The sequence below is a fragment of the Macrobrachium rosenbergii genome, chromosome 31 (assembly GCF_040412425.1).
Source record: "Macrobrachium rosenbergii isolate ZJJX-2024 chromosome 31, ASM4041242v1, whole genome shotgun sequence".
NCBI lineage: Eukaryota > Metazoa > Arthropoda > Malacostraca > Decapoda > Palaemonidae > Macrobrachium > Macrobrachium rosenbergii.
Genome location: NC_089771.1, coordinates 25,455,675 through 25,471,415, shown reverse-complemented (window position 1 = coordinate 25,471,415; position 15,741 = coordinate 25,455,675). Strand labels below are relative to the sequence as shown.

The 15,741-nt window shown below is 36.4% G+C and overlaps 1 protein-coding gene across 1 annotated transcript in view; it reads right to left on the bottom strand.

The window, feature by feature from the left end:
- Nucleotides 1–14,974, bottom strand: part of MED7 (mediator complex subunit 7) — a 39,544-nt gene extending 24,570 nt beyond the window's left edge. Inside the window, exon 1 of the mRNA XM_067132478.1 lies at nucleotides 13,940–14,974. The gene's annotated coding sequence lies outside the window, so the exon portion shown is untranslated. The remainder of the gene's footprint in view (nucleotides 1–13,939) is intronic.
- Nucleotides 14,975–15,741: the final 767 nt, after the last annotated feature.

Below are 15,741 nucleotides of genomic sequence, written 5' to 3'. Positions count from 1 at the left end.
CAACGAGGCAAAACCAAAGGATACATAGATACTGATACTCTGTCCAGTTTCATGAGTTGGTTGTTAAGGCACAGAACTTATGAAAAATGCCCAAACAGGACCTCTTCCAAGTGATTTAGGTCACAGTTGGTGATGCTGAGGAAAAGGAAAACACCCACTGAGAAGAATCTTATATAAAATAAGGTTCCTACAAAGCCGTTGGCATCCAAACAGGTGTAGGTGAATCGAAAGATAAACGGCACATGACGATGATGCTTACATCTTTCTAAATACAGGAAGACTCACAGACAACGCCTTTTATTCGCCCAATTGCGAAAGCAACGGAATGGAAATTATACTGTAGAATTAATATCTTGATTCTCTTAACCACATGAGCTGCGACCAGAACCTCAGAAACAGCATTTATAGCCTCTTCTAAGAGACCCACACTGTTTTAAGAATATGAAAGGAAGAACCTAAGATACATATTCACAAAGACCATATTGCGCACTATACAAAAGCAATTCTGTAAAGAGACGTAAGGAGTTTTTGGTAAAGCTAGTAGATCTCGTGAGGGAAATGCTACGCACTTAACAGTAATGGCCTTTACTTCTGCGTTAGGTACGCACGGACACGCAAACAAACGCAGCACCGATAAGTATTTTGCAATGACATTTACTAAGCAAATTTCATTCACCTAGGTTAGGCAACCCTCAACACATGTCTTTACAGCTTATACGCAAAACCTGAAGGAGAGGAAAATGAAACTGAATATACGAGAGCTATTTAGACTGTCTGTAAGCAAAAACGTTCCAGGAAGATTACAGCGCCCACTGAAATTTTTATAAAACTTCTTTAAAAGGTTTCAAAATGACTATGAACTTAAAGAACCGACAGAGGCAAGAACATGGACAAGAAACAGTGGCGAGTCGGCCGAGTGAATCAGTGGCAATAAATAAAACAAGAGGCAGGACAGATATGGGGTGAGCTTAAAGATGAGCGCGCACGGCTAGTCCTACTGACACGCTCGCTGGTGTATAACCCGACAAGCAATCTTGAAACAGAGGAAGGTGCTAAGGGCGCTTTGATTCTAGCTTAGGTCAATGTCCCCTCTAGGAAAGGAATCCTTCCACTTTTTTTCCTAACGGAAAAAAATCTGTAAAAACGATCATGTGCCAATTCATCACGATAACCAGCCATATTTTTCATCATTTTGTTGCATACGTTCCGACGTAACGAATTATTTTGTTATTTTTACGCAAAAATGGATTGCCATTTGGAAATAAGGCGCTTAATTCACGAAGTTACTGAAAATTCTGCATGTGAAAGTTATGAAAATCTGTCGTCAATAATAATAAAATTAATAAATTTCCATTCTTCTTTGTATTACGTGATTTTCTTTCTGTGGCAGGAAACAAGACTACGTGCGTTGGTGTTCTCATTTCAATATTCAGGAAGACGTTAATAAGGCATTTAAAATTAACAATTCGCAACTTGGACTGATATTCCACATGCAAAGGCAACTGATAAATAGTAGGCCTAGTCCTGGAGGAAATTTCTCAAGACAATAAAAACAAATATAATTTTACGTTTATGAACGGAAGTTTTACGTAACTTTCACATACAGAATTTGTAAAGCTCCTTGAATTACGTGTTGTAATGACCAAATAAGGATCCATTTTCAAGGCAAACATAAAATGTTCTTTATGGCGGAACATATGTGTGTATGTGTTGTGTGTGTTTGTTTGTTCGTGTTTGTGTGTCAATAAGGACAATGTGAATCAAACGTCTCTTACTGTCTTGACAGAAAGTCGTTTTTAGAAAGAAAGAGAGCAGTCGGGGCAATTCAGCATCCCTTCCCTCAACCCCCCGCCCCCATATTTCCCAAACAACTCCCCCTAAAAAAAACCACATTGTCAGTAAAGAGAAAGAGAGAGGGGGGGGGGGACAGGAGGAGAAGAAGAAGGCCATTGATAACATTAAACTTTTCAGACCAAAAGTATTTCCCTGGAGGCGCCTCGGGACACCAAAGGGTCATATCGCTTAGAAGAAGAAGAAGAAGATTCAAGAAATTTGTCTGGAAAGAAAAATAAAAAGATAAAAAAATCTTCTTTAAATTCATTTATACGGTTACAAGAAATCTTTGCAATGGCTGATTCTACTCATATGAGAATCTGTCTCCAATTTTGAGAGAGAGAGAGAGAGAGGAGGGGGGGGGGCGATTTTGGGCTGAAGATCCTGTGAGTATTTTCATTGGAAACCTTTGTCAAACATATAGTTTACACTCCGCTCAGGTCTGTAAAGCACGTGAAAGGAGGATAATGAATAAGAAAAACTAAAAATTATCGTCTTTAGGAAACTTTAAAATATATTAAGGTCCAAATTTAGGTTTTGCACTTAAGTGATAAGATCAATATTAAGATATCCTTTCATAAGAGTAGCAATAATGTCAACAGTATTCATAATAATAATAATAATAATAATAATAAATATTATTATTATTATTATTATTATTATTATTATTATTATTATTATTAAATAAATAAATAAACGTTGTATCGTAAAAACAAAGCGCTGAGAGAGAGAGAGAGAGAGAGAGAGAGAGAGAGAGAGAGGAGGGAGAGAGAGAGAGAGAGAGAGAGAGGTGGAGGCTTGCTAGAGGAGTCAATACGCATCTGTTCCTCCAGTTTGAGGATCTCTCTCTCTCTCTCTCTCTCTCTCTCTCTGTTTCTTCGTCTTCTGTGTGTGTGTGTGTGTGTTCACTCGACAAGCCAATTACCTCAACTTGTGTGAAAGTGAAAGAAATGCGATTGCTTTAAATATAAATATAATTCCAAATTAGCCTTTGAAAATAATTCTCAATCTAGGGCTAAAGTTATTTTTAAATTGTTTAATGTTTCGGAATTTTACTAAGAAGATTCAGGTTATTGAATCTGGTGTCAGATTTAAATAAAATGGAATAAAATATTAAAATGAAATTAAATAAAAATTTAAAAATTCATCAATGATGGACCTCTTCCCTTACTAAGATGATTAAAGAAATAAAATGTGACGTTAGATTTAAATAAAATAAAATGGAATATTAAAATTGAATTTTCGAAAAATATTATTTCGGTAGATGAAGTCTGATGTTAGACTTATATAAAGAAAATTAAAAAATTAAAATGAATTTTAAAAAAATTAACATTTTAAAAATTCATCAGAGATGTACAGTAGCCTACTACCTCTCTTTTTACTAAAGCTGCCATTAAATTTCTCCGATTCATCTCGAAAATAAAATGAGCTTTAAGAAAACACGAAACATCATCAGTAAAAACTTTGACGATAATCTCATTGTCGTGAATCTGGCAAGGGATTCAGTTTCAGTATCATTACCCTCAAAAGTTGGTTCGACGCCTTACCGCAAAACACCAGCAGCTAGCCGCCTCGTGACTTGCGTCGCGGTAAACATGCGCAGTAAGCATGCGCAGTAAGCACGCTCACTCACTCGTGTGAATGCACTTATATGAAAGTAAATAGGACCTAATTATGATCGTTATCATTCAGAAAATAGATCGTACTCACATAGATCAAGCCCACAGGGGCCGTTGACTTGAAATACAACCTTCCAACATTATTATTATTATATTCAGATGAACCTTATTCATATGGAACAAGCCTATCGGGGCCAGTGACTTGAAATTCAAGCTTCCAAAGAATATCGTGATCATTATTTTTTAGAAGATAAACCCTACTCATATAGAACAAGCCCACAGACTTGAAATTCAAGCTCCCAACATGATTATTATTCAGATGAACCCTATTCATATGGAGCCCACTGGGGCCAGTGACTTGAAATTCAAGCTTCCAAAGAATATCATTATTGCTGTTATTCAGATGATGAACCCTACTCATATGGAACAAGCCCACAGGGGCCACTGACTTGAATTTCAAGTTCCCAGAGAATATTATTTTCACTATTCAGGAGAAGAACCCTATTCATATGGAACATGCCACCCGGGGCCATTGACTTGAAATTCAAGCTTTCAAGAATATTATTGTTATCATTCAGAAGATGAGTCCTGTTCATTTGTAAAAAGCCGACAGGTGCCACTGACTTCAGAAAGCAGTAACGGAAAGTAACAGGAAATACAGAAAGAAGAGGTCAGTTATCAGAAAAGAAAAATAAACAAATTAATAAATAAATAGATAAAAATGTAATTAAATTATCAAGTACAAGGAGAAATCTATGGAGACACTGCAGTGTGCATCAGCTATCTCTTCTCTCTCTCTCTCTCTCTCTCTCTCTCTCTCTCTCTCTCTCTCTGAAATCACGTAGGACTTCATTAACATTTATTGTCGACGTATTGATATAAATTGTCTCATCAAATCACGAAAACCAACTGTAAGCTTATATCAGTAAATGGTAAGATTAATGGCAAAGTATGTTTGTTTGTAAGTACATTTTTCAGCTACACCTCTACCGAACATAACTCAAGAAGTTTATCAAATGATGCCCTGTCCATTGCATCGAAACAAACCAAAGTGAAACCACTAACAAAGCCATTCTTTCATGATTCATATTACAAAAAGTCATGAACTGATGACTCAGCTTTTGGGGAGACCAATGTGTTTTACCTACGGCCACTTAAACAGATTCATATCCCAGATTTACACAAAGTTTCTATATATATACAAATGGCCTAACAGGAAAATACTGTAGGTAAATCTATGCAGATTGTGACAGCCCGGTCTGACAGACCTGTTGTGTATGTGTATGCGTGTGTGCGTGTGTGTGTGCGTGTGTATGTGTGTGCGTGTTCACACAAGACTTACAGTCACTGAATGTTCTTCTTTTCATTGCTAATGACATTCCTGATATGGCCAAACTCTTCTAGATTTGAAACGTGTAATATCTCGATGTTATACGTGACTTAAGAATTCATACACCTGAGGGAGGAACGAGGCGAACACCTGGGGAACAGTAGCACACCTGAGGACGAGATAACACATGACACACAACTGTGAACAAACTCTTCTGCTTCAACGCCGCAGCTTCTTCTTTCGGAGGTTCAGTTCATCTCCAGTATTGCGATTTAATTGATGGAAACTATTTCGCTTTCCATAAACTTATCTTTTGTAATTTGAACTGTTTCGTATCGAACTTACGTTTCGATTTACGTAAACTTTGTGTTTTGTTATAGGATTTTTAAGTAACAAGTGAAACGCGTATACTCTAGGGCTTTGATAGAAATTTCTGGGGAAGAGAGAAACGTATATTTACTTCTCTTTTGATATATATATATATATATATATATATATATATATATATATATATATATATATAGTTATATATATATATATATATATATATATATATATATATGAGAGGATGGATGGAAAATAGCCATAGTGGCATCTTAAGTTTATTGGCCAAATTTTCGGGACTTTGAGTCTCATCATCAGGGCTGTCTTGTTTATAGCATACGTCCTGCTTTCCACGAAGGAGAATATCACTCAGTTTTCTAGCTTCCTAGAGACAGGATCTCTTAACTTTTTATCTTTTATTTAACTTTTTTAATTTCTTTTAATGTAGATTTTTAGTTTTTGTGAATTTAACTTTTGTTATTTGTCATTTTACTGAGTCTGCTTTTCATTTGTAAATTTTGTATATTTTACAAACCTGATGACGAAACTTAACGTCTCAGGAAATTGGCTAAAAACTTAACATACTACAATGGCTATTTCTCCATCCTTATATATATATATATATATATATATATATATATATATATATATATATATATATATATATATATATATATATATATATATATATATATATATATACATATATATATATATATATATATATATATATATATATATATATATATATATATGTAGTCTCTCTACACACATTATATATGTGTGTGTGACTACAGACCATATGCGAACACAGGTAAAAACATATACAGCACACAGGTATATAACCTAGCATTTGCGTCCCTGCAAAATAATAACTTTGAACAGTTTTATGTAACGGATTCGACACATGCACGTTACGGAGGACGCACGCAAAGAAAAGACGTCACACGAGAGAGAGAGAGAGAGAGAGAGAGGAGAGAGAGAGAGAGAGAGAGAGAGAGAGAGTGCAAACACCTGAAGACTCAAAACCAAAAATAATGGAGAACAAAACATCAGGGAGTTGGATCAAACGACGAACTTTTCTACAACTTTGTACGAAAACAGTTGGAGTTATGGAGATATCATCCGTTACATTTACACACACTGAGTGTAAACTATATTATTATGGCGAAAAGGTAAAAAATTAGAGAATAGAACTTAGGCCGGAGGCCAAGCGCTGGGACCTGTGACAAGGTCAATCAGCCCTGAAAGGAAAACTGGGAGTAAAAAGGTTTGAAATGTGTAACAGGAGGAAGACCTCGCAGTTGAGGAAAGTCAGATGGAAGAAAGGGAATATGAACGGAAGTACAGTAAAAGAAATGAATGGGGGGTTTATAGCAGCTAGGGCCGAAGGGACGCTGTAAAGAACCTTAAGTAATGCCTACAGTGTACTGCCTGAGATGCACTGATGACGCCAACCCCTACACGGGAGAAAGGGTGAAAAAAAAAAATAGGAAGAATCCGTTCTAAGTCCCCGTGTTCAATTCGTCATGGTCACCTTTTTCCTCCACTCTGGAAGCAGGTTCAATACTGCTGCGGAGATCAGGATTTCCTCATATTCTTGCATTTGGATCTAAGGCTCTGTAGTGACAAGTGTCCAGAAGGTGTGAGGAATTCGAGAAGCTAAAAGAGCATTGTGGTTTTTGCAACTGGTACATAAGCATCAGGTAAAAAGTGACCAGTAGATTCTTGTTAATAGGTATTGTGTAGCTGACACTACACTGTTATGTTGATAAGTATTTGCTAGGTGTATTTAACAAAACCAAGATTTGAAAGTTGTTTGAGGACGCATTTAGAAGCTTAAGAACGTTTAGGAAAATAATGATAAGTACAGACGCACAAGTGGTAAGAATGACCCTTGCTTTTAGCTCAACATAATACTGAGAATATCAAATATCTTGATATTTGATTTAGTTAAATGATAGTACGACAGTAATTCATAGCGTATTCTCATCCCCGTGATTTAATATAAGATTGTATTGATTTACTGGAACCCTTTTAACGGTTTCATAGGCAATAACACGAAGGTCAGGTTAGGTGAGGTTAAGTTAGGCCTACTTAGGTTGGGCTAGTCCACGTCTGGACAGAGCCAAATGTGACTGAAATTCCATTAAGTTTATCACAATTTTCACTCAGGAGGTTGGTCTACTAATTTTAAAATAAAACAATAATAATAAAAGGTACTTTCTGGTGGTTAGGGGCAAATAAAAGAACTATTTCCTAACTTGCAAGTTTGACGAATTTATTTGCCAATTCCTTTTCAAAATAGGCTAAAAAAATAAATAAAAGGTAATTTTTCCCCACAGAAACATACGGTAATCAAGAACCTGCCGAACGCAATTTTTTTGTTTTACATATAGATGAAAAAATAACAACCAATATCTGGGAAAAATTCCGTTGGTATTCTGTAACGGTAACTTATTTTCAGAGCAGAAATCTCGGAAGATGTGTTACTTTGTTGACAAATATTCCAGATCATATGTAATATCTATATCTATAGCTGTATAGTTCACCAAAATAACCATGTTTTTAACTTAAAACTAAATTACCTGGTAAGCATTTAACAAAACACAAGAGAAGCTACAATGAAAATCTGCTGACAGTTACTGAGACAAAGCGCGAATAACAAATGACAGGACACAGAATTAAAAATAAAACCATGAAAACGTATGAACACACTAATGATACGGTCGTCAGAATTCGTAAAAATAAGGTAAAGAACATCACTGAAAAAGCATCAGTTTCCAGCGAGAAAATGAAAAGAACATTGGAACAAGATGGCAAGATATATTTAGATTACCAAGGTACATTCAGGTAAAAAAATGCCAATAGTGGCTATTTTCCACAGGGCAACATATTACAAAAACAGATAACGTTTAGCTCCAAAAGAGCAACATACTCCTAAAATACAAAAAGCAAACCGTTAATATTTAAGTGAGCCATCATCGGAGAAGAAACAACGGCCTAACCAAATGATCAGAAGTGGGCAAAATCCTATCCAAATAAAGATGAAGAAACCCACAACAACAAAAACACACAAGGGTCCACACGATCCATAAACATTTCTCGAGCACCACGGGGAGAGAGAGAGAGAGAGAGAGAGAGAGAGAGCCAGCAGGAGGAGGATTTCTCCTAGGATAAGGAGGAGGCGAGTAAACAAACAGTCTCTCATAAAGGCCATTATAAGAGATACCTGACGTCTAATCTCGCATTCGATATTCCACAAAGGATGTATTGCCCCACAACTCGCAAAGTGGTTTAAACCAAACCAATTTTAGGGGGAGTGGAGATATATATCATTTAATAGGCCTAAATATGGTTGAGTTATCAGTGTTCTGGAGTTTGGGTTAAATTAGCCAAGTTCTTAACTATGGACAATTGAAAATTTTAGGCTAACTTGATGCATAGGTCTGTTAATATACCAACTTTAAATATACATTTTACTTTTTATCAACACAGATCAGTTTTCGCAAATATTGAAAGAGAAAGTTCTTCCTCCTATACACTGGTTTAATCTCCATGTTCATCGTATTTCTTTTTTTTTTTTTACATTCCTTACCATCCTCTGTATCCTGTTTCTCTCTATGGACCTAAGACACACAAAGACAAAGTTACCTACTCGTCTCGTAAGCCTTAACACAAAAACGCCAAAGATTGTGTGTACAGGCTATTTGTGCTGATAAACCTAATTATACAGTCATAAAAAGCTTTCAGTGGACAGAGAATAAGTACAAGAATACAAAAGGTGGAATCTCCTACCCTGTAAAGTATAAATGGGGTGGAGTATTATAAAAAATATTTACCGTGATTCTAGATAAATGTTATATTACATAAAAAAAACATTATAATGGGTGTGTGATAGAAATATCAGAAAACGAGGAGTGATGTAGGTAAAAAAAAAAAATAGTCTTAACTTGGTAAGGGAAGACGCAACTTAATTGCTTTAAAAGGGAATCGGCCAGATTTGAAAGGGGATTTATTTATTGCAAAAACGGCTTCACCGTTGACCTAGCACTTTTGTAAATTACACACACACACACCCACATACATACAAACATACATATATATATATATATGTGTGTGTGTGTGTGTGTGTATGTATGTATATATATACTCCCATGACAATCATTTCCAAATTAAACGAGAAATCTCCCGGATTTGTCCACGTTAGTTCTCTCAAAAGACCTTTGCGTCTAGATCTTGAACCAATCTTTCCACTCTATATTTTTCGTCACGTCAGCCTAATATCACCTTTAACTGGTTTAAAGGTGACGTACTAATTAAGTCTCACTAAAATTTAGATCACGTCCAGGCAAAGTGCTGGAGACAAAAAGCTTGTCAGACAACTTCAGACTACTTCAGACAACTCTGTGGCTGTACATTCCCTTCGGAGTAGGCCTAAATACAGAGCAAGTAACCTTACTAAGGGATGAGCTGGAGAGGGAATGGAAATGATTACTTATCTCATTCCCCTCCCCACCATCCCAATCTAAATGACTCACCCCATCCGTACATTGCCCCACTACAGACACGCCCATATTGACGCTCTTCATTTGGTGGTGGGGCGACGTCACGCTGCGTGTGGAGGAGTGCAGTTGATGTAATGGCGGAATTAGACCATGCGACTAAAAAGGCTTTTAAGTTAGTGCGCTTCAAGGTGCGTCTAGAATTTTAGCCTTTTACGGATGAAAGGAGTAAGTCTTCATTTAAAGTCCCATTCCCGAAAATGATGCCGTGAGTTGCTTAAATGATGGTATGCATGTATGCAGCGTTCTTACATTTGTTTTTGCATGGTGTATGTACTGTACATCCTTACAGTTCTGTAAAAAATGTTTATAGGAATTGTTCTTAAATTGATCCAGTTTGCCTTTAGCGTTCTTTTGTCTGTCAGCTTACCGCCCCCGTGGTTAATCCGAGTTTATTTGCAGTAATTTACCCTTAAAGCTTAAAAATGCCCTTATTTGCTGAATTACACCATAAAACCTTAAGAGCACCGGTAATTGTAGTGTCTATATATTTGACCTAAAACTAAATATAAAACATTTATGCTGTATGGAATTAACTCAAAAGATGAAAAAGAAGACGTTGAACTTGAACCAGAATAATGGACAATTGAAATGTTGGACAAAGTGTTCCAACTGACAAGTCATGTTTAAGGGATAATATGGCTGCTAATCCGGTGATGAAAGTTATAATTCAAGTGACAGGTTTGGAGAAGCACTAAAAACCTCTCCAAATTGTAGCTGACGAATTAAAAACCAAAAACAATGACTCCCATCACAACGTTCTTCCCGTACCTAAGAAAAAACCAGCTTCCTCTATCAACAATCTCCAGCCGTCACCATTTTCATGTTTATCGACCTAATGCATAAACATCTTCATGTTTATCGGCCTAACGCATCATCACAAGGCTTATATTATTTTTCATCAATATGTGTAATCATTTCAAAACGTAGTTTTCTGTTAGTCTGACTTTATAGTTTTTGTGCAGAAGTGAGATTATTGAGCATAAATAAAGAATGTAGCTGAAGGTGAGCCTATACAGTAGGCTAACATATCTTCTATGAGAACAATTTCTCATCTCTCTCAGGTACTACTGATACAATAATTTTGCATAGGAAAATGTAGGCCTATAACAGTATGGTAAGTCATTCAATTGTCTTGTATTATTAGAGTGGTAAAATGCGTCATTTTCATCGGTCTATAGTCCAGATAGAATTAAGCTAACACATCAGAATCTCTTTCATGAGAGAGAGAGAGAGAGAGAGAGAGAGAGAGAGAGAGAGAGAGAGAGAGAGAGAGAGCGAACATAGTGTTCTTTATTATTTGTGTATTTATAAAATATGCTTTAACATATACTGGATAGTACATATATGTATGTTAAGTACACAGAAATTAGTTTATTACACACGGTCGTCGGAATACTAATTAATGTTTTGACCTTGTAATTCTTATAGTCAATTCCTGTCGTTAAACACACACAACGTACGGAGGGCTTCCACAGTTACTGTAGGTCTAGCGTTTGACTTCCGTTCAGACTAACCCGGAAAGTTCTAGAGTATGACCATTTATTTATTTATTTAGTTTTGAATGAAAAGTTTTATATTCTTGACCCTACACTGAAACAACTTTGAAAGCCGTGCCTAGTTTTTTTTTATATACAAAACTGAATTCTCGAGTTGCAAGCAATTCTTCTTGCACGAACAAACTGTATTTTATGAGAAAAGCTTGGAAGTAACTACGAATTATCTTGTGAAGTGTCTATCTAAAAAAAACTACTTCTATTTCACAATTTAACATTAATGTAATTTAGCTCATTCATTTCCGATTTCCTCGCCGAATGTTACAATACATTATCAGTTTTACTTTTGCAATGAAGTCACCTCTCACTGGGCCTCAGTTTTCGTAAGTGCCTCTAAAAAAAAAAGAAAGAACTCGACTCTTATCGAAAAAGTATATAAACTTTAAGCTCATTATGATGCAATTCGACTTCTCCTGTGATCCCATTAAATAGATAGGCTTATAATTTCATCACAGGGCATCTGTTGACGAGAATCTCTGATCAATTCGTCGGTAATTCAATTAGTGAATGATGAGATCTCTCAGACTTTAGGCCTATCGTCTGCACAGTTTGGCAAAGGCTAAGGCCTCCACAAACACACACACACACACACACACACACACACACACACACACACACACAGAGAGAGAGAGAGAGAGAGAGAGAGAGAGAGCATTACCGTGATATATATAAGTACGAAATCAGTAAATGATGACATTCCTCAGTCTTAAGACCTATCGTCTGCACAGTTCGGCAAAGGCTAAAGCCTCACACACACACACACACACACACACACACACACACACAGACACAGAGAGAGAGAGAGATAACATTACAAAGATAAAATCTCGAGATAAGAAGGTCCGTACTCAAAGAGTTCGATCACGGCCCCCAGGAAGCGGACATGGCGGGAATGCTTGGCCGAGATTAGGAGAGAAAAAGGATAGAAAAGATAAATAAAATTATAAAAACAAATAAAAAAAAATACGCAAAAGCGTCGGCGTTAGTCTAAGGTAACAGGATGCGTAACACAAGAACCGGACCACGGGAGAACCACTTCAGCGCCCTCTTATACGCACAGAACAAAGCCAGTTCAAACGGGAAAAGCTTTTTTCTTTTTTTTTCGTCGGAACGGGAATGCTGCAAGGTTACGTTGGTAGAATTTCACGAAATAGTCCGGAGACTTTTTTTTCTAAGTTATTTAGGGATATTTCCTCATCATACTGAAGATTTTCACTTAATAACTCTGTTCATCGATCTTGGTCTCACCTATCGTAGGCTTAAGCTTTATCCTGGCTAAAGGCTAAAGTAATATAGACAAATTACCTAAGAAAATAAAGTTAGCTCAAAGGAAAATGATCAACTCTGTTTTTAATATAATGAAGGTTATTGGGCTAAAGGAAATTACAAGCAAGGAGTTGGTTAATCATAGGACTAGCTTTGTGGTGTGGTCGCCTTTTTAAAACGTCACATGCAGCATCCTGTCCATCAGCGATTTTGATCCACATTATGTAGGTCTCAATATGCCGAAAATGATATATTAACATTTGCTATTAAAAAAAAAGTGATACCTACACCATGTTTAACAGTCGAGCTCCAGCTTCGTATCGACCAAGATCAAACCTGTTAAAGTTACCCAGTGGTTTCGTGAATTTTCAAAGAAGGTTCTAAAACCATTTCTCTAGCCAGTCTTGAGAGAGAGAAAGAGAGAGAGAGAGGGGCGTTGTGGGGGGAATCTTCGTATCTGTCGGGAGAATACTTTCATAAAAACTGACCATTTCTCTCGTTTAGATATTTTCCTAGCGCTAGTGTCCACATTTCGGAAAAAAGTATATTTAAAGCGGGTAAAACAGAGAGAGAGAGAGAGTTCATATGGTTTTATTTTAGTTTTCCTTTATGTCCTTTACTTGTAAAGTATCTTACTTATTCCAAATGATGCCAATAAGAATCATTGACTCATTAATCAAACTCACTCGGTGTTTCGTAGGGTTATGCAGACATAAATCTCACGTACAACCTAACATACAAAATGCTAAACATAATTTTACTGACTTCCAATTCACTCAAAACTATTTGGAATTTTTATTCATTACCATTTGCCGGTAGGTCTTTGCATGTTTCCCCTGTAACTGATTTACATTTGTCACACGAGTCTAAAAAATACTACTCGTTCGATTTTAAACAACACTGGGTCTATCTGACCTCGAATTTTGGCGCCTACAGGGAGCAAAAAACAGCATCCCAAAAATCTGTTAATAACGTTCCCGCCTTTTAAAAATTAATTTAAAAAATCATGCAACTTGCAACAGACGTTAAGAGCCCGAAAAACAGTAGGCCTATGCAGAAAGATATCGGTTTCATGTGGGGCATCCGTGGTAAGCAGGTTTATCCCAAACCTCATGACTGAACAAACGATGCTAGCCTATCAAATAACACAGGTGAGAGCCTAAATGATCTCAAAGATAATAAACAAGCATGAACCATAGCCTACTGAATGTATTTTCTTTCGGTCGACGCGTAATTACCAATAACCTCACACACCTGGACGATATAGGCCTAGTTCTAAAGTCAATCACGCTGAGACCCCAAGGGGCTTAAGCTAAAAAAATTACGTAAATAATGAAAAAGTGAAATTTTTGAAGTATCTGGCATTTTTCCACGTTATCCGATAACATTAAAACAATCAAACAATAAAAAGGAAAAACTTGTGAAAATAACGCAAAGAACACTTACCACAGGACACAGGAGCCCACTGTTTACGATTTTTTACAGGCCTAGTCTAGAACCCCTGTACACCAGGATGCTTACGCAATATGATCACTGTTAACGTTACACTATATAAATATTGTGAACGCACTGTACTACATGAAAATATTCAAATAATAACGTTTACTCGTATCACTAACACATGGTGCCATATTTTGAGAATCCAAACAAGTTTTATTGTTGTTTCTGCTGATAAAACTTTGTTCAATGGCGCCCATTATAACTTGAAGTCGCGATTAAACAATATTTAAGTGAAAATAAAGGACGACCGAGTTGACGTTATACTTCTAAAACCTTTGAAGGGCGACTGTGTCGCCTCTGTCGGTCACTTGAGTTAACGACGTGACAATTGGCAATTAGATTTTCTGAAGAATCATAAACCTTTGATGTACTTATTCGTTTCTTATAACTTCCGTGCAACGTAGTACTGGAAACATTTTATTGACCTTAAAGTTTAGTGAAAAGTACATGTAGCAGCTAAAATTGCAGTGGAATTGCAATTTCCCTTTCGTGTGAATTAACCATTTTCTCTTATAAGCGTTTCCTTTAGATTGTCTCAAAAAACTTCAACAATACTGATAGAAGATGTTGTATCTGTATCGTATCAGCGTATTGCACTTTGTAAAGGGCTTGGTTATATAAATAGGGCAGTGTTCATTGTTGACAGTACCTGTACTGTAGACCAACAAGTCACTTTTTCGTCTGCATAGCTTGTAACTATACGCGTTTGTTATTTCATTTCAAAGTTAACTTTCATACTCAAGTTTAAATATAGAATAGGTAATGGTCAACCCTGTACAGTCGTAACTTATCCAGCTCCTGTTTCATGTTAATTCTGCTACAGCAACTTGGAAAGGTCTTGTAGGCCTAGAAAACTCTAAAGTTGTTAAAATTCCGACTGTTGTAACTTCTTACATTAAGTCTTTACATCTTGATTCCCTTTATGAATGTTTGGTCTAATGACCTGGCACTAGAACCGTTAGGTCATTCGGCACCACTCTGTGTCTGGGACACAAGCGTTACTTCCAATATTTACTACATATTACGAAAAAGGCCAATTCAGAGGTTCCAAACTTGGTAGCCTCCTCTTAAGTCTTCGACCACCGATTCAAGTTTCTTCACGAGACAATGTGAAAAGGTTCTACCTGAAACCTTGTAAATTTTTTTTTTTTACCAACCTTGATTCATAATAGACTTGTAGGTTATATGCGAATGTAAGTATTGTATGCTTTCAATTAATGCTTGTGACCAGTCGTTTACGTTAACATTAACCTGTTTTACACGGACTTTTAAAGTTTCATAATTTTAACCTGCACTAAACCAGTTACAAGACATGGTTCTCTTACAGGCTTCGATTTTTCCAGAGGTAATGGCCATCTGTGGATGGTACTGTGAACTAGGGAAACTTTTTTCCCCAAGACAAGAGTGCCAACTTCTCATGTAACCACAATGCTTCAATTACAGGTCAATACAAGAGGTCAAAGGCACAACATTTGTTAGTAATTTCCTGTGTCTCAAAGTTTTTGAAATAAATTTTTTTAATGTTTACTACAGTCTGTTCCAGCAGTCTTCAACCTTTGGGACAGGTAAATGGTAAAATTAACATTATGTCCAGTCAGTTTCCAATCTACTTCCCTCGGGTTAAATACCAGGTCAAAAAAATTAATATGTAAATTCAAGATCAAATTGCAGGACCATTATTAAGAAGTTTAATTAGTAATTTCAATACTTGGATGTTAAGCTACATTGCTAAAATATAGTCCGCACTT